The following is a 22,111-nucleotide window of genomic DNA, read 5'->3' as shown; positions in this document are numbered from 1 at the left end:
GCGGCCCTGCCCCAGGCGGCTACGGGGCGCACACAGGCCGGGACAGCCGCTAGCCCCGCCCACAGCGCGCGGCGTCTGACCTCAGCGCGCACGGGAGGGCGTGGCCAACGAGGAGAAGGGCGGGGTTTCTAGACCAGCCAGGTAGGCAGTGACAGACAACAAGGGGCGGGGCTACAAACTGGCACCTGAAGGGGGAGGAGCCAATAGCCGAGGAGGTGAGGCGACCACTTGAGTGCTCTAAGGGGGCGGGGCTAGAGCGTGACAGCTCAAGTGGGAGGAGCCAGCCTGGGGAGGGGGTGGGGCTTCAGTCCCTGGGCGGGTTCTTGGCTCCAACGTGGAAGGACATTGACCCAAACCCTTTACTGTAGGGGAGGTGGGTGAGCCAAAGCCTGGTGTGCTGGGGAAGATGTGGCCATGCTACTGCTCTTGCTGTACCTGTTCTGGGGATAAAGCGAGACTGCTGTCTCCAGAGCTCATAATCCTGCACCGCGCACCAGCCAGAAGATCATCTGAAATGTGTCTTTAGCAAGACATAGCAACCCAATAAAAAATTAAAATTGAATGCAACTTCCAAAGCAGGGGGCAGGGGAAAGAAAACACAAGACTCAGCCATTGAACAACGTTCTTCTTAAAACCCCTCCAGGCAAAGGGGGTTGCTACCTTTAAAATTATATTTCATTTGTATAGCAATAATCTCCCCTGTAGAAACACTGAGCTGAACATGCAGTTGCAATACAATTCAATCAGTGGGATATAGTCAACTTCCATCTGTCATTACTAATAACCCCTAGGATTTCTATAATGAAGAAAGGTCGGAGAGACTTCTCTATTTTTCCCTACCTTTTTTCAATTTGTTTACTTTATGGATAGTCCACTACACTGTTTTACAGATGGTTGCATTTCCTGTCTCTGAAGTAGTATTGGGGCTGTGCCTTTAAAGACTGAGGTTCCCAGACAGGGAGTCTGCGGGGAGGACTGTGAAACTCTTGCTTTTATGCACAGCCAATTGGAGCCAGACTCAGAATAATGCAGATCTCTTGCAAGCATTTTAAGCAGAGTGATCACTCATCACCACTTCATACAATAGCACCATGGCATCACATCACTCATGCATAGACGGCTCTGTGTATGTTCTTCCGCTGGCTGCGCAAAAGGGTGTAATCAGAAATTGTAGGGGGCACAGTGCCAATCTATAATATAATATAGTGCCACTCTACAAAAAAGGGAAATAAGAACAACCCAGGAAATTACAGACCAGTCAGCTTAACTTCAGTTCCCGGAAAGTTAATGGAGCAACTAATTAAGCAAACAGTTTGCAAACATTCTAGAAGATAATAAGGTGATAAGTAACAGTCAGCATGGATTTGTCAAGAACAAAACGTGTCAAACCAACTGGATAGCTTTCTTTGACAGGATAACAAGCCTTGTGGATGAGGGGGAAGCGGTAGACGTGGTATATCTTGACTTTAGTAAGCTTTGGACACTGTCTTGCATGACCTACTCATAAACAAACTAGGGAAATACAACCTAGATGAACAAAAGGGAGTCCGGTGGCACCTTAAAGACTAACAGATTTATTTGGGCATAAGCTTTCGTGGGTAAAAAACCCACTTCTTCAGATGCATCTGAGTGTTTTACCGACAATAGCTTTTGCCCGAATAAATCTGTTAGTCTTTAAGGTGCCACCGGACTCCTTTTTGTTTTTGTGGCTATAGACTAACACGGCTACCCCCTGATACTTGACAACCTAGATGGAGCTACTATAAGGTAGGTGCATAACTGGTTGGAAAATCGTTCCCAGAGAGTAGTTATCAGTGGTTCACAGTCATGCTAGAAGGGCATAACGAGTGGGGTCCTGCAGGGATTGGTTCTGGGTGCCATTCTGTTCAATATCTTCATCAATCATTTAGATAATGGCATAGAGAGTACACTTATAAAGTTTGTGGATGATACCAAGCTGGGAGGGGTTGCAAGTTCTTTAGAGGATAGGACTAAAATTCAAAATGATCTGGACAAACTGGAGAATTGGTCTGAAGTAAATAGATGAAATTCAATAAGGACAAATGCAAAGTACTTCCCTTAGGAAGGAACAGTCAGTTGCACACATACAAAATGGGAAATGGCTGCCTAGGAAGGAGTACTGCAAAAAGGGATGTGGGGGTCATAGTGGATCACAAGCTAAATACGAGTCAACAGTGTAACACTTGCAAAAAAGCAAACATCATTCTGGGATGTATTTATAGGAGTGTTTTAAGCAAGACAGGAGAAGTCATTCCTCCGCTCTATTCTACGCTGATTAGGCCTCAACTGGTGGCCAGTTTTGGGTGGGTGTATTCCTGGAGGTTTCATCACATGACAATCTTTCATTAAAGATTAATCTTTTAATTCCTGGAGACTCTAGGACAATCCTGAAGGGTTGGCAACCCTACCAGTTGGCTGCAGCCCAATCCTGCAGGGAGAAACTAGAGCTGCAAGGGGTAACCCACACTGAATCTGGTGGTTGGATCTCAATACAGTTTCCTGTAGTTTGACATGTTGTTGGGCCTTATAGGTCTGCAGCTGTTATATGTTGAGGTGCCTGTACAGTTCTTAGTCCCAAGAAGGAAAATAAGTATTTGTTTATATAGCAATGGGTTATAATTAAGGGGATAGGGAAGTCTGCTGCTTGCCTACAAGGGTGGTGCTTTCCTCCTGTTATTCTAGGAAACAAGTTTAGAATTAAATAATTAGGGCAGTTGTGTTTGTGTATAATTGAGATACAATGCAAACAATTCATCTAAGTGCAGAGAAGGGGCTGTTAATCTCTCAGGGGAATATGTCTGTCAGGTACTTGGAGAGAAACACCATCCTCCTGTAGCAGAGGCCCTCACTTTCACCTCTCTCTAGGTTAAGGGTACATCATGAGGTCTGTCTTAATCTATCTGTGTCCTGAGCTGACTCCTAGGAATGGAATGAATTATGTTATCACCACCCCTGGGATATGTCTATCCTGCTGTGGCCTTATTAGCCTGATGGTATTGGCGATAAAGACAGGAGTGCCATCTAGTGGCACAATTGGAAAGCTACATCTTGCATAGAGCAGTGCAATTAGAAATCATTATTAGTATGTTCCCTGATCTGACCTTTCTCTCCTTGAGTACGGCGCAAGATCAGTCCCAGGGTGAACTTAGTGCTGGTGAAATTGGTAGCCCATGAGACTGAATCCTCTGTTTATCCAAAGAACAGCTATAGATGGACAGTGGCAGTGTGAGACTTCCACATTCACCTTCCTTTACCACTGCCTCTCCCTGCCCTGCCCTCCAGATAGATACTCATTCCATCTTTGTGCCTCAGTCATTCACAGGCCTTTCAGGAGAGGGTTTACCAACAAATCAGCACCAAATTAGGTGGTGACATTTCTGGTTACTTGGCCACTGGGAACAGTACTGAGCGGCCTATGGTGCTGTTGCTTGGTCACTACAGACTTGGGCTGGATTTGAGGTGCTGTATTCCATTATCCGTTCTACAAACTCTCCCATCCCCTATAAGGGATGCTCTTTAATCTGGCACCTTTTATAACACTTGCTGAGTTCTCCCCTGGCTCTGAGCAGTAGCTGCTGTCAGCTCTGTTTTCATACAAAGCGGCAGTATGGTCTATTTTGCTCATTGCACACACACAGAGTCACTGTTGTTAGCAGTTACACACTTTATCAGGCAGCCTGAGAAATAAGTGTTTGTGGCACGTTCTAGTGTGAAGAAAAATCAGACCAAATAACAGTTCCATTACGATATTATTTCCTAAATGGACTCATTCCTGCCCACATATGCTAGATGAATGTGTTGTGTTATTGTTTTTCCCCCATCACATCTTAATTGGAGTGCAAGCTGACTACATTTAAATTGTTTATGTTAAAACAAGAACGAATCTGCTTGATAACAAACCCACGCAAATTAAGATGTTTCTTTTCCAAAATCTGTCATCCGCCCCTAATTTGAATGATTTTTAATCTAGTTATTTACAGTCTAGGAGCAGGTTTTCAAAGGGGCTCAGTACACTGGTACAGAGTGCATATGGAAAACTGGCCCCAGCTGTGGGCGCTGAGCATTTGAAAATCTAGCCCTGGACTCTTTTGAAAAATTAGACTCCACAGATCTGATTCTCCACTACCTTGTATTTTGTGTGGTCATTCACATCTGTATAAAGTGTGTGTAAAACGCTACCCCATCAAAATAGCTGTGTTTGACAACTTTGAACGGGTGTAAATGAGTCCTCAAAGGCCCAATGCCAAGGAGAATGAGGCCGTTGACATCAACGGAAGGAGGGTCAAGACCTGAGTTTGTCAAATCAGGAAGTGGCTGCAATCTGCAAAGAGCTATTTAATAAAGCCAGGGACTTTTTGGAAGAACTTCTGTTTTTCTTAAGAAAAATACTATTCTTGGGAGAAATTTCTCAACGCAGAGAATGAATTCCAGCTTCCGATCTCTTCTAGGACTAGAATACGGAACTCTGCCCCTAGGGCCAGTACTGGGTGATCATTGTTCCCTGGGTTCTCTTCTCTTGGATCCATGTCCACATCTGACACAGTGATTAGCCAATTCACCATGAGCAATTCTCCTGAACTGCAATCCACTCTAAGGCTACTTTCTAGCTACCAGGCAGTCCTCTGTCTGCATTCATGCCATTCATTTTTCATTGTTGGTTTTCCCTTTAATTTCATTGGTTTCTTCCTCCATTTCATATGGGAATAGTTATGAGAAAAACATCAATAATGGGTCGCAGTAATGACAACACTCTCCCCGAGGGAGCCGGGGGCATGTATGCTGCTGTCTGCCATCAGTCTGCTTAATTAGCTTTGCACTACAACCCTGGCACTTTCCAGCCACCTTGGAGGAGATGAATGGGAGCCGTCATTGGAGCTTTGTCCATGAAGTACCGTACATCCTGTTTACTTTAAAAGAGTCATGATTCCTTACAGTTAGGGTGATATGTATTTGCTCCATAGAATCTCACCTACTCCTTGGAACTAAGAGGCTGGAGTGGACCCTGGCATGCTCAGTCTTAGAAAGGAGCTCTTCTGAAAACCTGGCTGGGCCCTAATTGCGGGTGCTGGGAACTTCTGCCTGGCCCATGCCTGGGAGTGTGTGGCAGAGCAGCAATTGAACCTACACACACAAGTCCTAGTTCAGGGCCTTACCCACAGGAGCATCCTGCCTTTCTAATGACCTTGGCTGGCCCTGCTTTGGCTGTTGCAATTGCTCAGGCTTTGGAGGCAGCAACAGTCCATGAGGATGCAGAAAGCTCATGTTCAGGGATTGCTATGAATGTGCTGCAGGCAGAGGGTGCCTCTCACATTGTTAGGGGCACCCTGTGTCCTATGCCCTAGCTAAGGAGGAGCCCATCCTGGCAGGCAATAAAAAGCATTAAAGATATAAGTAGAAATAGCGGCACCATCATTCCTACAAGGGCTAGCAATGGGATGTGTGTGTTCTATGCCCATGCCTGCACCGCCACCTGGTGGTCATTTGGAAACTACCAGCTTGTGAGCTCAGGTGTGTTCTCCAGTCGGGGCCTGATTCTCAGGGTGCTGAGTAGACCACAGTTCCAGTTGAAGTCAATGCATCAGTGCTCAGCATCTCTGAAAACCATACCACCTGTGGTTTGCTCTCAGCGACTGGCACATTCACAGCAATCTCTGAACATGAACAGGGCCTGTAGCTGGAAGGGAGCTGATTTTGCTCGTTCCCTTCTGGTGCAATGGGCAGGTGGCTGTTGTAAACACGTAGGCCTGTGTTGTCAGTGTCCCCGGAACTGCCGAGGAGAAGAACTGCGTTTACAGAGCCTCCAGGCTCTGCGCACAGAACTTTGGACAGGCAGCAGCCTTGTCACTCACTGTTCGAAGGAACACGTCCCCCAGACGGATATCGGGTATTATCAACCACAGCCCACGTTCAGCAGAAAGGTGGTGGGATAGTGCTGGTGGAAGCTCCCTTCCTCCTTCCAAATGCTGTGTCCAGAGATTAGGATAGGAATACAAGAAAAACAAGCCCTGTCCTAATGCCTCTGCTAGTCCGGATCCTGCTGCTGACAGAACACCCACAGTGGCCCTTTGCTCAGCTGGGTTTTGCCCCGTTCTTGCAGCCCACAGGGTGCACAATGGACAAACAGCACCTGCTCTGGGAGCCCCTGACAAAGGGCTGTGCAATGTCCAGACTCATAGGATGCAGTTCCTGTTACACTGTGCTGTTGACTCTCACCCGCCTCAGATGGAAATGCCAAGATATTTCATTTTGGGGGGTTTTCTGGCTCTTCGATTTTCACGGCCCTGCCCTCACTTCCCTCGGTAGCTGAGCATGGCATGTCGAGGTGCAGAGCCCATCAGCACCTCTCCAGGCTGAACATGGTTCTCCCACAGCACGTCCTGCTCCTCCAGCCTGTACAGCGAGGATCTCCTCCCCAGCTCCGGGCACTCTGTCTCCACAGCACACTAAGCTTGCCTGGGATGCAAGAGCCACACTAGAGTTCGGGCCTGGGGTTCCCACCAGCCAATGCACACACCTCTTCAGTCACTGGCCAGTGATGTTTTGTCATAATCCCCTGGCCAGCACCTTCTACTGGAGCTCATTTGGACTGTGCCAGTCTGGGCTAGGGTTTACACTCGATAAACTCTGACTCTTCCTCCAGCCACAGGCGCCATTCAGATTTCTGCTTCTCAAAGCAACATGAAACAAAACACTGGCTATTCCCAGTGTGTAGGTTGTGGGTCGGATGAACATGATCTGTATGGAAGCAAGCCTGAACATTCAGAGAAAAGTCACTGCAGAGGACGGCTGAGTTCATTGCTCCTGGCAGGTATCCTAGCATCTGTGCAAACCTGCAGATCATATTGCAAAGGCAGGAGCTGCTCAGGGAGGGGCAAAGTCTTAGTCTTATCTGTACCAACTAAGGAGCTGTTGAAACTACTTGGTTAATCATTCGAGATTTGTCACAGAAAGAGCAAAGTGGGGAAGGGAGGAGAGTCTGGAACCAAAGCACAAGGAGTGCAGGTCTCTTTAACAACCTTCCCTCCCGGATTTGCATTTACAAGAGCATTGCCATAGCAGCAGGAATTTACATCTTAATGGTAACCCATCCCACATGTCCAGCTGGTCCTCACCTGCAGGATCAGAAATGGGACTGCTCTGTTACACCAGCAGCTTTACTCTCCGCTAAGCCAGTTGCCATCAGAGGCCCTGCCTGTACAGAGGAGTTTTTCAAACAGAACAAGCCTGATTCTCCTCTCACTTGCAGTGGTGTAAATCAGGAGTGGCTCCATTGACATCAGTGCAGTCGCAGCAGCATGAAACCTCTGGGAGAGGAGACTGCAAACCTCCATGGGAATTTTGCGACTCTGGCTTTGCTTTTTATGGCAGGCACGTTGGTGGGTAAGACACAAGATGGGGGGAAACCCAGCCTCAGCCGCAGCTCCAGCAGCATGGCTGGCTGGGGACATGTTTCCCAAGTCCCTTGCTCCAGACCTGTTCCAGTGCTGAACTTCTAAAGAATATCTAACAGCCCACCTTCAGTGGATAGGAATGAGGGGCAGAGCATGGAAAAGCCAATCTATTCGGGTGTGTGCTTTGGATGAGGATTGTGCGTTCTAGCTACACTCATCTGCCAGAGAATGAGCCCTGAGTGACCAGCCGTCCCCTCAGGAAGTACGCATCTCCCACATTCATGCTTGAGAAGGGGCAGATTCCTGAGGGTCACTGAAATCTCCCCCCTAACTGATAAACGAGCTGGGTTAGAAGAGCTGGGCAGGTGATGGAAAGAAGGACTTGTGGAATGTTTTATCAAGGACACTCATCAAATTAGTTATTTAGGTTGAGATTTCCAGGAGCAGCTACCAGAACAGGGCATCTTACGGGGTTTTTCAGTGGTGGGTTCTCGGCACTTGCTTGAAATTTGGTCCCTTTTGGGTGTCTTGATGCTTTTTATTCAGCCAGCTCTTGTGAGGGCTGCTGGTTTACTGAGGCTCTCGTCACATGAGATGCTTGCTGGGTTTAGTGGGTGGTGGTGGCTGATAATGTACAGAAGGTCAGACTAGAGGATCTGCTGGTCTCTCCTGCCCTTAAACCCTGTGACTCTCCATGGATTCCCCACAGCACTGCCCTGGAGTGTTGTTGGATATAGTCTCAAATCGACAGCTAATGCATGAAGCCAGTCACACCTGGGGAAGCTGCTACTAGGAGCTAGTGATACATTGTGTGTAAGAACACTGGTCGTAGACATGTTCAAGTTAACAACGGCCATGCAGTCACCTTGCTGTGCCCAAGGAGGCTAAGATAGGCTCCTGTAGGAAATATATGAGCTTTGAATTTCTTTGCTTATGTGGATTTATAATCTCAGCCCTCTGGAAGTGTTTGTTGCCCTTGATATGGTCTCCATTCCTCAGAGCACCACTAGGTGACAGTAGCATGCTACAAGTCAGTGGGGTGAGTGAGGCCATGCAGACAGCAGCTACCTCATACTGGCCCAGGTTATTGCTATGCCCATTATGATGAAAGCACTTTCCATCATCCACAGAGCCTGCAAACAGCCCTTTGACCCAAGGTAACAAAGTTCAGAGAAAAGAACCTACATGTCTGGGAAGTGGCAGCTGCCTGGCAGGGGAGCCAGGTAACTCTTTTAATTAAAAACAGCACCAAAATATGAAATTTGTATTATCTCTGCTTCTGATCCTGGGACTTTTAACTATGAAATCTGGTTTAAAGGTCACAGAATAAAAACATCACAGTGCCTGAAATGTCTGGACTCAGTAACATATGCAGCAGTGGTGTGTGTGTCTCTACACATGCATGCAGGTTTCTTTACAGTACAGAAGCTTGTGACTAATTTGAAGCCCACTTTTTTCAGCTGGATGCAAATCTGAGGCCCTGACACTTGTGGGCATGAAAGTTTCCATGGCATTTGCTGCAACCATTGGACTGTTGTGTTCTGGTCAGATGCTGATATTAGTGAGATTGAAGGAGGCAGAACTCAGAGTGGTAGCCTTGTTAGCCTGTATCAGCAAAAACGATAAGAAGAACTGTAGTTTAGAATGGATATTTGGTATTCTTTTATACTTCTTGTGCCAAATGGTTGTGTACTCTGTATGCTGTTAATCAGCTGCCAACTTCCACCTCAGAAGGGTCTGCATTTCACTGGTGAGCCATTGATTCCTGTGCATAGTTTGTATGTTGATTTGGATCCTCTGGGATGAATGTGGATATTATTAGCAGTAATTACCTGAAATGAACGAGAGGTTATGCAGAAATCAACCTGCCTCGCTCATTTTCCTGCCATGTCCCAAGTCCATTCCTCTACTCTTCCTGATTTTAGCTCAGCTTTTTGTACACAAGTCACCCACGTGCTGACATCAATACACTTTACAATTTCTGCATTGATCTAATCTCTCAAATGTTTGCTGACAGTCATTCACTGTATCTTAAATTAAACTTGACAGTCTCAAATCCTCTAGCCTCTACCATGTTCTCTGGCTAATGACCTAGCCACTGGATCCCTTTCTGTGCCTAGCACCGGCCAGCCCTCAGCAATGACTAAACACTGCTCCAAGGCACAGTGTTCCCAGTGGAGTGCCAGGGCTGCTTCTCCCAGAGGATCATTGCAACATGCAAGTGTCTGCTGGAGCTTTGGAGCTCAGCTTAGGGTTTGCAGAGGTATGGGCCCCCACTCCAGGAATGAAGGATGTTCACTCCCTCGAGTGCTTGGCATTCACTGACCACAATCAGCTCAAGTTAATGGAGTTGTACCAGGGAAGAATATGGTCCAGCATTTTTCCAAAAGGCACCGGTGCCAGCAACAACATACTGAAGAAAGGCATTTAAAAGCAGAGCAGCTCCCCCAGCAAAAAGGCTTAGCAGTAAACCACATTGGTCCTGGACATCAGGGGACAAAGTGCTTCAGCTTCAGCCTTGCCTGTTTTCATGGTCCTAGTCACAGACACACATGGGGCTTGTCTACACTCAAAACGCTGCGGTGGCTGCAGGTGCACAGCTGTAGTGCTTCATTGCATGGGTAATCCACCTCCCTCAGGGGGGCAGTAGCTAGGTCTATGGAAGAACTCTTCTGGTGAGCTAGCGCTCTCTGTATGGGGACTTAGGTCAGCTTAACAGTGCGACTCAGGGGGTGGATTATCACTTCCCTGACTGATGAAGTTAAAGCGATCTAATTATCTAGTACAAAGAACAGAAGTACTCGTGGCACCTTAGAAACTAACAAATTTATCTGAGCATAAGCTTTCGGGGGCTACAGCCCACGTCATCGGATGCATAGAATGGAACATACAGTAAGAAGATATTTATACATACAGAGAACATGAAAAGGTGGAAGTAGCCATACCAACTGTAAGAGGCTAATTCATTATCAGCAGGGGAGAAAAACTTTAGAAGTGATAATCAATATGGCCCATTTTGGACAGTCGACACCTTTTCATGTTCTCTGTATGTATAAATATCTTCTCACTATATGTTCCATTCTATGCAGCCGTTGAAGTGGGCTGTAGCCCACGAAAGCTTATGCTCAAATAAATGTGTTAGTCTCTAAGGTGCCACAAGTACTCCTGTTATTTTTGCTGATACAGACTAACACGGCTGCTACTCTGAAACCTGTAATTATCTAGTGTAGACCAGGCCACAGTCTGTTACTTTTCTACCATGTGTACCTTAATCCTCTGTTTGCACACAGGCTGGGAATTGGCACTCATAAACAGTGGGAGGAGTCTTCTGCACAGGTTCATTCCTCCACCCACCTCACCCTCTGAGCCTCCCGTCCCCCCCAGTTACTGAGCCAATGGTCCATCAGCCCAGCAGTGTCAGGAATTCTCCTCTAGGAACAGGTTAAACCTGCAGCCTTCTCCGTTTGGCAGAACCTTCAGTTTCCAGGGTGCTACAGCCAGCACCGTCACAGTGCCCACAATCCCACATGCAAACCTCTGCACTCTGGGCACAGACACAGCTGACGCTCTGAGGAGGCCAGACATACACCCCTCCCTTGCCCTCCAGGCCTGCTCTGAGAGGGTATGGTGACAGCTGGAGGAGGAGATTTTTTCCCTCTTAAGCAAACAGGTGGCTCTGAATTAATGGTCTAGTTATTTTTAATGGTAGGGACGGCCCTCTTCAGAGACTATGAAATCAAGCATTAACGATCTGCCTAAATTAGATTTTATGAGAAATAAATTAGGAACAATTTAATATTTATCCCAGTGCTGAGGCCAAATACAGTGATAAATTTAACAGTAAAATATGGCCATTATTTTGTAATCTTTAAGTGATATTTAAATTCAGTGGCACTTCAGAAAATTAGTCTTTAAAAATTGAAAAAACCTTTCATTAAAATTTGCATTTTCAGCTCCAAATCAGAGCAAAGCATCTTTTAAAAAGTTTATTTTATGGTACTTTTTAGACTCCCATACACTGACCCACGGTTCTGTGTTACAGAGAGGTGTTCACCCTGTGACACATGGGGTTGTATTTTTCACTTAACAGGTTGTTGCCATGTGCCTTCTTCCTCATTATCAAAGATGATTTTGGACTTCAGAAATGGCCCTTCCCTACCCCTTCTTCCCCAAATCTGCTCTGTTGATTGGATCCTGCAGTGAAGTCAGACTGTTGGATTGGTGACATCACAATCATTTCCATAGCAACAAACTGTGGTGTCGTCACAGGATCATCATTCATTGGAGGATCTGGCATGGGAAGGAGCCTAGTTCGAGGGAGACATGCCCAGCCCAGGGCTTTGCTCTTTGGATAATCGTCTCTCTTGTCCCATTTGCCCCAGTCTGAAGGTCTCAGTGTAGGGATACAAAGACTGCAAGCCCTTCACATGTCTCAGCTGTGCTGAGGCAGACCCTGCAGCTTAGGATTCGTTGGAGATGTGTTTCAGACACTGGCCTCACTTCTGACAGGTTGTGGATGGGGGCATATGGGACTGGTTGTTTCAGGGAAAGGAGCATTTAACCTTAACTGCAAACAAAGGTGGGCTTTTTTTGTTTTTTAGCTACTGGCCTAATCCTGGTCCCGAGGAAGCCAAGGAGAGTTCTGTCGACAGTCTCCGAGGCAACAGGATCTGTGGTTTCAAGTCGCCTGAATCTGGAACAGGATCCAAAGGCTGCACCTTCCTAACTGACGTAAAAGCTGGAGCAAAGTTCATCAAAACAGAGTGTGGGGTTTGCAGGGTGGAAGGCAACAACAGAAACTGTGTCCATTATCTGTGACTGCCAAAGGACAGGGAAGCACACACAGTGCTGGCCTGATAGGCTCTGCTCCTCCCTCCCCTCTCTGGGCCTCAGCCTGCCCTTCTGGAGAATGGGGCTCTACCCAGGGAACAGCAGGTTTGCTCTCTAACGCTGTCCCTGCTGATGCTGCTCAGAGCCAGACAAGCTTGCGAGGCTTGTTCAGAATGGGTGTAGTTCTGAGCACAGCAGAGCAGGGCTCTCTTTGCCGGGAGGGGGATTCCCCTTCCCTTGGCCAAAGGAAAGCACCTTGACCTAACCTGGCAATTCACTGGCTGCAGTGCCCAAGTCCGCACTTCATTGACATTTTCCTCCATCTAGAACACTCAGACACTGGCAGCAGCTGCCTCCTGCTCCCAGTGACTCCCACATCCAGCCCCGGCTACAGCCACGGGGAGCAGGGCCTCTCCACTTTGCCCCTGAAAGCTACTGGAGAATTCCGATATCAAATGAATCTTTACACCCACAAGTCAAGGAGAGCAATTCACAGGCAGGGCCAGGTGGGAGGCTGGGTCGCCTTTTGCACCTTTCTCGCCTTTCTCAGCTGAGGCTGGAGCTGAAATAGAAGTGTGGAATATGACAGGGAACCTGGAGTTGATAGTGCTGGAAAGACAGGCCACTGGACCCAGTGGTCTCTTATAGTGCTGCCCATCACCATAATATCTGGGCCTCTTCTGCATAAAATCCATAGCAATAGTTATGTTCCTAATTAACTTCATAGAGTGTCTTACTCTTCTCCTTTCTCAGGGTAAAACCTCAGTTGGGGCAGGCTGGGGTTAGCTGGTGAAAGAGGTATCTCTGGTGTGGGCCTCAGTCTTCTGCAGTCCTGGCCTCAGGCTGCAGATAAAATGCAGAGATCATAAATAACAACAGTGCAGCACCGTGCAGCTGGCAGCAAAGGAGCTGGAACTGGCTTGTAACTTGGTCCATCATTTGCCCTGTCATGTGGTAGCTGTAGTAAGTGCAGGTCCTGATAAAGGCCCAGTATGAGGCCTGAGGCCTGAACTAAAGTAATGGACAAGACTTAGCTAAAAAGCAAAGTAAGGCTGTGAGCTGAAAGCCGGCTCAGTTCACAGAAGCTGGCAAGAAAAGGGCTGATGTTGCATAAACATATATTCACCTAGCATACCGAAGTATAAACACAGCACCAGAATACACTATAATGGAACATTCCATAGATAATAAAGGACAGGCCGACCCATCCCAATGACAGGGGCAAAAGGGTAATATGATGGATAGAGTTGTTTTGATCGAACCAACATGTACAAGGTGAGAGGTGGCACCTCAATACCTAGAGGGGTTGCACCCCAATACAGCAGGTGTGTTGTGTAACTTGTTTGTACCTGTGTATAAGAATGTATCCCTGGGGCGGTGTCTTTGTCCAGCCGAGGGGGCAGTGGAAAGTCCCGCCACTGACTGAGCTGAGTCCATTGTCAGGGAGCACATTTGTACTGGCTAGCTGTATCTTAGCAGCACCTTGGACTACGTTTGCCAGGGAGCTGGACACTGTGCTTTTCTTCGACAATAAACCTGGCCGACGTGCCTTTGTACCTTACTAGACTCTGTGGTTATTGGGGGTTCTCTTCGGGTCAGCTATCTGCGCGGAGCTGTGGTAGCACACAGAGGGAACACACGCACGCAGACAAGTGATATCAACATTGGAGAAAGCAGAGCACCACACCGGTAGCATTCTGACAACAGTAGCACCTGTGGTTTGGCACTGCCGGCACTGTTCTGATAGCCACAGGATGGACTAGCATAAAGTCTCACTCCTACACTTCTTGGCCTTGGTGTTTCATGCTAGTGACGCTTACCTGGTTCAATAAAATAAGAGCAACTCAGATGTGGGCCTGGAATTCAAACCAACCCTTTTCTGAGTCTTGGCTAAGCCTGGGTCATTTCCCCCTCGATATTTTCCATTTTGGCACCGTCTCTGCTCTCCCTCTTGGTGCAGGGAGTGGATGGGCCATAAACCCCACCATGGAGCCAGCCTGGTTTTGCAAAGAGCATTTCTGGGGGTTTCCTCCAACCAAGCCCTGGAGCATTCTGTAATTCATCCATCAGTGTGTCTGAACCAGACTGTGATGCTGGCTTGTAACGGACTTCGGTCTCTTGGCAATCTAGAGTCCTCAATTCAGGACAGTGCTTCAGCATGTACTTAACTCAGTGGGACTTCATGCTTCAGTGCTGTCCCAAATAGGAGTCGACTTATGTGTGTGCTTAAAAGCTTCCCTGAATTGTGGCTAGGTAAGGAATTGGTTTATCCAATTTTGTCGTCTTTGCTTAGGCAAAAGTCCCAAAGAGGCAAAGGAGAATTTTGCAAAATTGGGCTCTTAGGAAGGATGAGAGATGAGACCTGAGCAGAGCTGGGGGCAGGTAGTGACCCTGAGGCAGACAATGGAATATGGGGTGAGCTGAGATGAGTGAGCATGGGAGCAATGAGGCGCAGCCAGCTGGGGCTGTGTGTAGGGGAGAGATTCCCTCTGCCGTATTTGCACTGTGTAAGCTCAGCAGTAAATTCAGAGCAGTAGGAAGCAGAGCAAAGGCAGAAAATGGATGTCTCACACAATTAGACCAAACTGTGGTTCTCTGGTGCCAGTAATAAGGAGAGGTATCTGTTATTACTAGCATTATTTCCAGTGGAGAATGAGGCCATATTGTGCTAGGTGCTGTACACACACGGAGCACGAGACAATCCCTGCCCCAGGGCGCTCACAATCTAAAGAGACATGGCAAATGGAAAGTGATTTGCCCAAGGTCACCCAGCAGCTTAGTGGAAGCGCCAAGAACAGAACCCAGAGTGCCTGAGTCCGAGGCCAATACTACTGCTCTTAGAAGCCACTGAGCCAAGCTCCTACTCTGATCCTACACCCCACTGGAACAGATTTTTCGGCTCCGCCCCGCAGGGGCACTGCATGCAATGGGCAGAAGGAAGTGCTGCATGAGGGAGCTGCCCCAAGGACTTCAGGGGCAGAGAGAACACAGCACTCAGTCTGTTCAAATGTGCTGGAGCTTTGGTGTGGCCGTGAATTTGGTGCTTGGTCTGGGGAGCTTGAGGAGTTGGTTTGGTGCTTGGAGGCATGTTCCTAAAATGTCAGCATGTGTCTGAGAAACGTGGCCGTGCCCTTGTATCGTGGCGCAGCTCCCCTCGCCATCTCTGTGTGCTCCTGCAGCATGGGATGCTCCTTTGAGGGCCTGCCCTGGAATGAACCAAGCCACCCAAGGCAAGGCCTTGCAGCAGGCTGGCGCACAGAGAGCAAGTGTGCGTGTGCACCCGTGTGTGCACACTCAGGCCAAGACACCATCTTCCATAGGGCTTTGTCCACACCATCACTAATCATATCAAGGTGTTCTGCCAAGTTCCTTCCAGTGAACCTGGGACTTTATTCAAAATGACAGGGGATCTGATTTATTATACTAACGAGACGGCGATCAACAAACATGACCTGAGAGAATCCCAGTCCCACAATTCCATTCTTGTTCAGTTCCTTGGGGGAGATGAAAGGTTTCCTACAACTTCCCAGTGCTACCCAGAATCTCCCCCACTTGATCTGCCAAAGCCTTTTGCTGCTCTTGAGCCGGGCATTTGATTGAACTGACAGAAGCAGCTTATTAATTGTACTAATGAGGGGCTCTGCAACACGGAGCAATGGGCAGAGATGGAGAGAGTCCAGTGTGGCTAATACAACGTGCAAAGCTGAATGGAGCACCAGGTCACCCTGTTGCTATGCTACTAGCTAAGCTGCCTGTAGGACTAATATGTGAACCAGTAGGTGACTCTGGGAAAAAAAATTGCTCCGTAGCTCACATAATTAATAGGACAGTGATGCTTTATTTTCTCAGACAGAATATTGAGTAGGGAAGTTGTGACTGCCCACGTACCACAAGCCTCCGAGTTCTGACCCCGGTGCAGCAAGAGAAGAGGTTAGATGCTCAGAGCAGAGGCTGCGTGGGTGCTGCACTGGCCAGTCGGGTAACATTCACACCAGCATCAGGCCAGGCCAACGTGGTTCTGAGGTTTGGCTCGGAGAGACCAGTGAGTAACTCTCAGTGCCGGGGTCCATGATCACAAGTTCTCTGGTGGCATTTTGGCACAGGTGGTGAGGGGAAGTGCATTGTTTCCAGACCGCAGGGGAGGGCTGGAGTTTGATGTTCAGACCCTGCTGCTGCTGAGCTCAGCCAAACTGATTTTCCCAGTTCCAGTCCAAAGCTGAGGTGAATTTCTGATGAAGTGAGCTGTACGCAAGAAAGCTTATGCTCAAATACATTTTTTAGTCTCTAAGGTGCCACAAGTACTCCTGTTCTTTTTGCGGACACAGACTCATATGGCTGCTACTCTGAAATCTGTTCCCTAGGTAGCTTCACTGACAACAGATCCAGAGACAGTGGCCTATAGCAGCTGTTGAGTGCAGAACTGTGCCTGGTTTCCCTTGTTAATTTTTCTCTGGTGCTGCAGAACAGAGAGGGCACAGAGAACATCAGGCCTCAGCACCACTGCAAAGGGAAGGAGCAGTGAGCACAAGCGCTGGATGACTTGCAAAACAGGGTCGGAATTCTGGTTCACATTGGATAAGCCTTCAGGCCGGCTTTCATATGACGTTACTGGCACTTCTGGCGCTGCGGCTGGAGATCCCAGAGGGATGGCTTCCTTCAGGGCTGCTGGGTCAAAATGTTTCTGGCCCTCAGAAGTGACTTGATCAAGACTAGGTGAATCTTTCTAACAGCTGGGCTCTAGCTCCACCAGCGCTCCTGGGCTGGATGCAGGTGTCACTGGGGGAGGTTCTGGCCTGCGTTTTGCAGAAGGTCAGACAAGGTGATCAGAATTATCCCTCCTGCTGCAGGGTTTAAACCAATCTCTGACTATTGAGAGGTAGGATGAGATCTTTCTGGGGAGCAGATGAGCCCACATGTGCCTGCTGTGGAGTTATTGAACCTTCCTCTAAAGCATCTGGTGCTGCTCCTGTCAAAGGCAGGATACTGGGCTGGACAGACCCTAGTCCAAGCCAATCTGGCAATGCCTGTTTGCCAGAGCAGGTTGACTTTCAGCTTGTGTCTGTGCTGGCTTTGATGGCACATTAGGCTCTGTCTACAGTACAAGTGCTGCAGTGGCTCGGCAGCGGAGCTGCCATGGCACGCTGTAGTGTCGACGCTTGCTGCAGCGACAGAGGGGGCTTTTCCGTTGCTGTGGTAAATCCACCCCCTCAAGAAGTGGTAGCAAGGTGACTGTAGAATTCTTCCATTGACCTAGTGGTGTCTACACCAGGGCTTAAGTCGGTTTAACAACGTCTCTCAGAGGTCTCTCGTGCCTAAGCAATGTAGCTAGGCTGACCTACGTTTTAGATGTAGAGCAGGCCTTAGGCTTTGTCTACAGAAAAACTTGCACCAGTTTAGTTAAACAGCTGCAACACCCTGTGTGGACAGGCTTATTCTGGTTTAAGAATGGCTTATTTTAGTATAGATTAAACCTGTTGCCATTGGTTTTAAACTAACCTGGAATAAGCCTGGTTTAAAAAGCCTGGTTAAATTAAACTGGGGCAACTGTGCGTAGACAGGCCCTGAGTTTGCCAGAGAGCCCTGAGTCCTCTCTTTGGCCTTGTCTTCATTAGGATAAAAAGTGTGTTCTTGCCTTGTGTTCGCTAACATGTGGTAACTAACAGGAGGTAAAATCCTAGTGAAGATACAGCAGTGTGTAGTTTTCACATGATCAGGGCAGATTGGAGGCTCCCCATTTTCTTTTACCTTGACCTGTGAACTGGAGAGAGCAATGGAGGTAGGGTGACCAGAGAGCAAGTGTGAAAAATCAGGACAGGGGGTTGGGGGTAATAGGAGCCTATATAAGAAAAAGACCCCAAAATCATGACTGTCCCTATAAAATTGGGACATCTGGTCACCCTAAATGGAGGGTCACGCCCAGGGATGTTGACTCTGCATGCCGCTGGGTCAGCACCTCAAGTCTCACTGACAGACAGAAAGAGGAGAAGGCCTCTCTCTCACTGGACCAAATGCCAGGCCTGGAAGCTCATGACATTGTCTAATACCAGGGCAGTGAGCTCTCTGGGGCTGGGAACATGGCCATACACACCTGGGGTGCTGTATAAATAAAACAGGAGCAATTTCCAGTTTAAAGCTATATCCCAGTTTGGTGAGGCTGGTTTCCACCTTACTGTGGAATCCTCCGATGGCCTGTCTACACTGCACCAGTGACTGATCCAGAGGAACTGGTTACAATGGCCAGGAATTGTAGTGTAGATGGCATCTAACGCCATCTGTGGGTTAAAGCACTAGACACTCCAAGGCTCTCACACCTAGGTTCCATCTGTGCTGCAGTTATTAAGCAGGCTGTTACCAGGCCACTGCCAGCTGTAATGTAGCTAGGAATAGGATCCAGCTGTGTCTCCACCACTGGACTTTACATCCTTGCCCTGTCCAGGGATTTAACCAGGTGACATGGCTAGGTTCCATCTATACTAACTGTTCAGAGGATTTGATGTGTGAATGGAAAAGAAGACAGGACCTTCCCTCTCCAGAGCAAAGAAGCAGCTCAGTTCCCGTGACACCACTTTATATGTTGTTAAACCATCTCATCTGATTTCAAGAAATGAATTACAAACAGGAAAAAATGAGAAGGACCAATTATATTGCTTAATGTGCCCCACCCCCGAAGAATGGAGAAGAGGGGGCTGGAAGCTGGGGTTATCACCACCCAGCGCTTTTTCACAAGCAGCTTGGTGAATTTATGAGCAGAGTCAATATGTTCGCTAATGGCATCCGATAAAAAAGGTTAATAACTGCATCTGTTTCAGAAGATGGATGAAACGTTGTGGCGTGCAAGCTGATGGGGGATCTTAAATAACCAGTGGCATGAGCAAACTGCCAAAATACACTGGCCTTGGCTTATGCAGAAATTCCCACATTTCACTGCTGCATGAGGTAACTCAGGCTGACCTGAGCCAGCAATAACAACCCATTTCCCCAAAAGGACAAACTGTGGATCTCTCCTAAGATATGAATTCGTACGTGGCGCTTACCATGCATCAGTGCATGCTAGGAGAATCTGGGCAGCTCCCCCATCATGCCTTAGCAGGACACAGTGTCCAGAGACATGGACACGGAGCAGCCCTGCGCTCCGGGATGTCCTGCTGCACAGAGAGCTGGGAGGAAGCAGGGTCTGCCAACCCGTCACACAGACCTGCTCGAGGTCCTGCTGACACTGCAAAATAACAGGGTGTGGAGCAGGTTACGGAAAGACGATGTGGGCCTTGGGCAGGGGTGACACACTGTTAGCTGCCAGGGTTATGTGCTTGGTGTGCAAACACAAACAGCTCAACGTGCCACTAACTAGTGGCCAGTTCATTTAGAAGTCGTGGAGTGGACAAGACCTCAGAGATCTGCCCTGAAACTCACTCCTGTACTTTTCCTCTGGGTTTGGTTTGGAGGGCGCTCATGTCCCTGTAGTGGAAGGCCCTGTGCAGAGAATTATCCCCAGTGGTCTGGCGAGTTTACCTAAAAGAAAGTCGTGTTGTAAATTGAATGTGGAATATGGTGGGGCTGCTCTGTTGTGTGAGATTCTATCAGCAGAAGCAATGCTGTGTCTTCCACAGAGAGTTATTGTCATCAAACTATTTTATTTTCCCTTCTTAGGAGAAGCACTACTGAGTCGTCCCTGGGCAATGGGAGCAGACAGCAGTAACCTATAAGCAACATAGATGATTTGCTGATTACTCTGTGAAAAGGCCTCCTTTCCAAAGGCTTCACATTAGTGTCATAGGAACAAAATGATGTGAAATAAAAACAGTTTTGCCCTGCAATGCAATCACTGAGGTTTTATCAAGACTTAGCAACAAGGCCACACCAAGCCAGTGATTTCAGAGGAGAGAGAGCTCCTGTCACAATTTTTCATTCATTCCAATGACTTTGTTTCAAATATTTGGCCGGATAGGAATAAGTAATGCAAGAAGATTAATAATTCCATGCAGCAGCAAGACAGCAGCTGGCTCTACCATGGGTTTGGGCTGACTTTGAGAGGACAGGCTGGCTTACCAGGATAGAGCTGCCCTTGTGTCTGCCAACCAGAAACCAAACTGCCTTCCTCATCACACCATTTTAAAAAAACCAACAGTTTTTATGAATAAGCTGGTTTCTGATTAACGTTTTTCCCCCACCCCCAACTTTCATCAGCAAATGAGCAACAGATGGTCAGTAACATGGGAATATAAGATTTGCTGGACCAGCTCGAACGCTGGCCCATCCGGTACATACCCTCCCCGGAACCCCATAGTACATCAGGTCAGCTGTGCAATGTGCATCATAGGCAAAATGAGCCTGTGTGTGCTTTCTGTCTAGGGGGTCTCCAAATTCTTTACAGAGGTGGGCAAGAATTACTATCCCCATTTTACAGATGGAGAAGCGGAGTCACAGACCTGCCTAGGGTCACACAATGAATTAGTGGCAGAGCCAGTTCTCCTAACTCCCAATCTCCTGCTCTGATCATTAGATTATACTTCTCGTCACATGTATAGTGTCCGTCAAGTGTTATTAGTGCTGATAAAATTACCCAGCCACTTCCTAATCCCTGCCCCATCAACTGACACAGTCTCCTTTTGGTGCAGCAACCTTGGAATAACCGCTGCAGTCTCCATGCAGCACCTTAGCAAGCAGCATGCCATTCATTTGCAGCTTCCTAGCACAGTCCTAGGGTCTCAGTGAAGCACCCACCTCCCTTTGTGTATTGAAATGTCGGCCCTGGGCTTTGACTCCAAAGATGAAAAAGAAGCCAGACTCTCAGCTTTAAGTTAGGGGAAGGAGAGTGACTGCCCTTTGTGGGTTGGTCAGACCCAGTTTGGGCACTAAGAGGTAACCCCTCAGCTAGAAAAAATTCATTGCTACCCCGTTAGGCACCTATCTGATGGTCTTTGTGATGTGGGCAGACCAGGTGCCAGCTCTTGCCATGGCTTCAGGCTTCAGCTGACCACTGACAAATTTGTTGCTGGACCCACCAGTCCAGCCCACCGGTGTGTTAGTATGTTTAAGCTTGAACTTATGATAATGTGTTTAGACTCTATGAAATGCTTATAAATTGCTACATGTATTAATCCCACTTATAACATCTGTATCCCAATCTGTAATGTAATACTTACGTGTTTGTGCTATAGCTGTAAAATGTTTGTTCTGAACTAAGTCACTCACAAACAAGAAAAAACTTTAGCTAGTGCAAAGTGATAAATCCCTGAGAAAGGTACTACTTCTTGTCCATCACAGTGTTGCCAACGCTGATGATTTTGTCATGAGTCTCATTATAATTATTGTTTTCCTTAAAGCCCCAGCTCCTGAAGTCAAATGGATACGTGATGATTTCAGCCTTCTTTCTTAAAGAAAAAATAAGTTTCTAGCCCTCGTGGCTATGGAGAAAGCTTCAAAATATGACCTCAGTGCACCCTAAAGGCTCAAAAAGCAGAAGGCAAATAAAAAGAACACCAAATCTATTACGGCTACATAATCTCATGATTTTAAAGCCAATCTCATGATTTCCAGTGAACCTGACTCATGATTTTTGACCATTTGGGGATGACAATACAGTGCTGCCATCAGGCAGGGCTATCAACACGAAACGGGCCATTGTGGGCATCACAATACAAAGGCTTTGCTAATTGTCATTGCACACCCCTGAAGCAGCCATGTGCAAAAGGGCTCGTCCCATCAGCTTGAATTCTGGAAGAAGGAAATAAAAATAGTGGACAAGACATTTTTCATCTCTTTGAATGTTTGGACTCTCCCAGGGCTGGAGCTAGGAAACAAGCAGAGATCCCCAGGGTCAATCTGGGTTAGTCCTACAAGACATTCAGTGCTGACAGATTACTACAACT

General features: G+C 47.6%; 1 long non-coding RNA gene across 1 annotated transcript; it reads left to right on the top strand.

Moving 5' to 3' along the window:
- Positions 1–11,494: 11,494 nt before the first annotated feature.
- LOC120404824 lies at positions 11,495–13,803 on the top strand. The gene is made up of 2 exons (XR_005598200.1): positions 11,495–11,921; positions 12,014–13,803. It is a non-coding gene; the product is annotated as an uncharacterized LOC120404824 (long non-coding RNA).
- Positions 13,804–22,111: the final 8,308 nt, after the last annotated feature.

The sequence above is a fragment of the Mauremys reevesii genome, linkage group 4, assembly GCF_016161935.1.
Source record: "Mauremys reevesii isolate NIE-2019 linkage group 4, ASM1616193v1, whole genome shotgun sequence".
NCBI classification, from domain to species: domain Eukaryota; kingdom Metazoa; phylum Chordata; order Testudines; family Geoemydidae; genus Mauremys; species Mauremys reevesii.
This window is presented reverse-complemented; position numbering and strand designations above follow the sequence as displayed.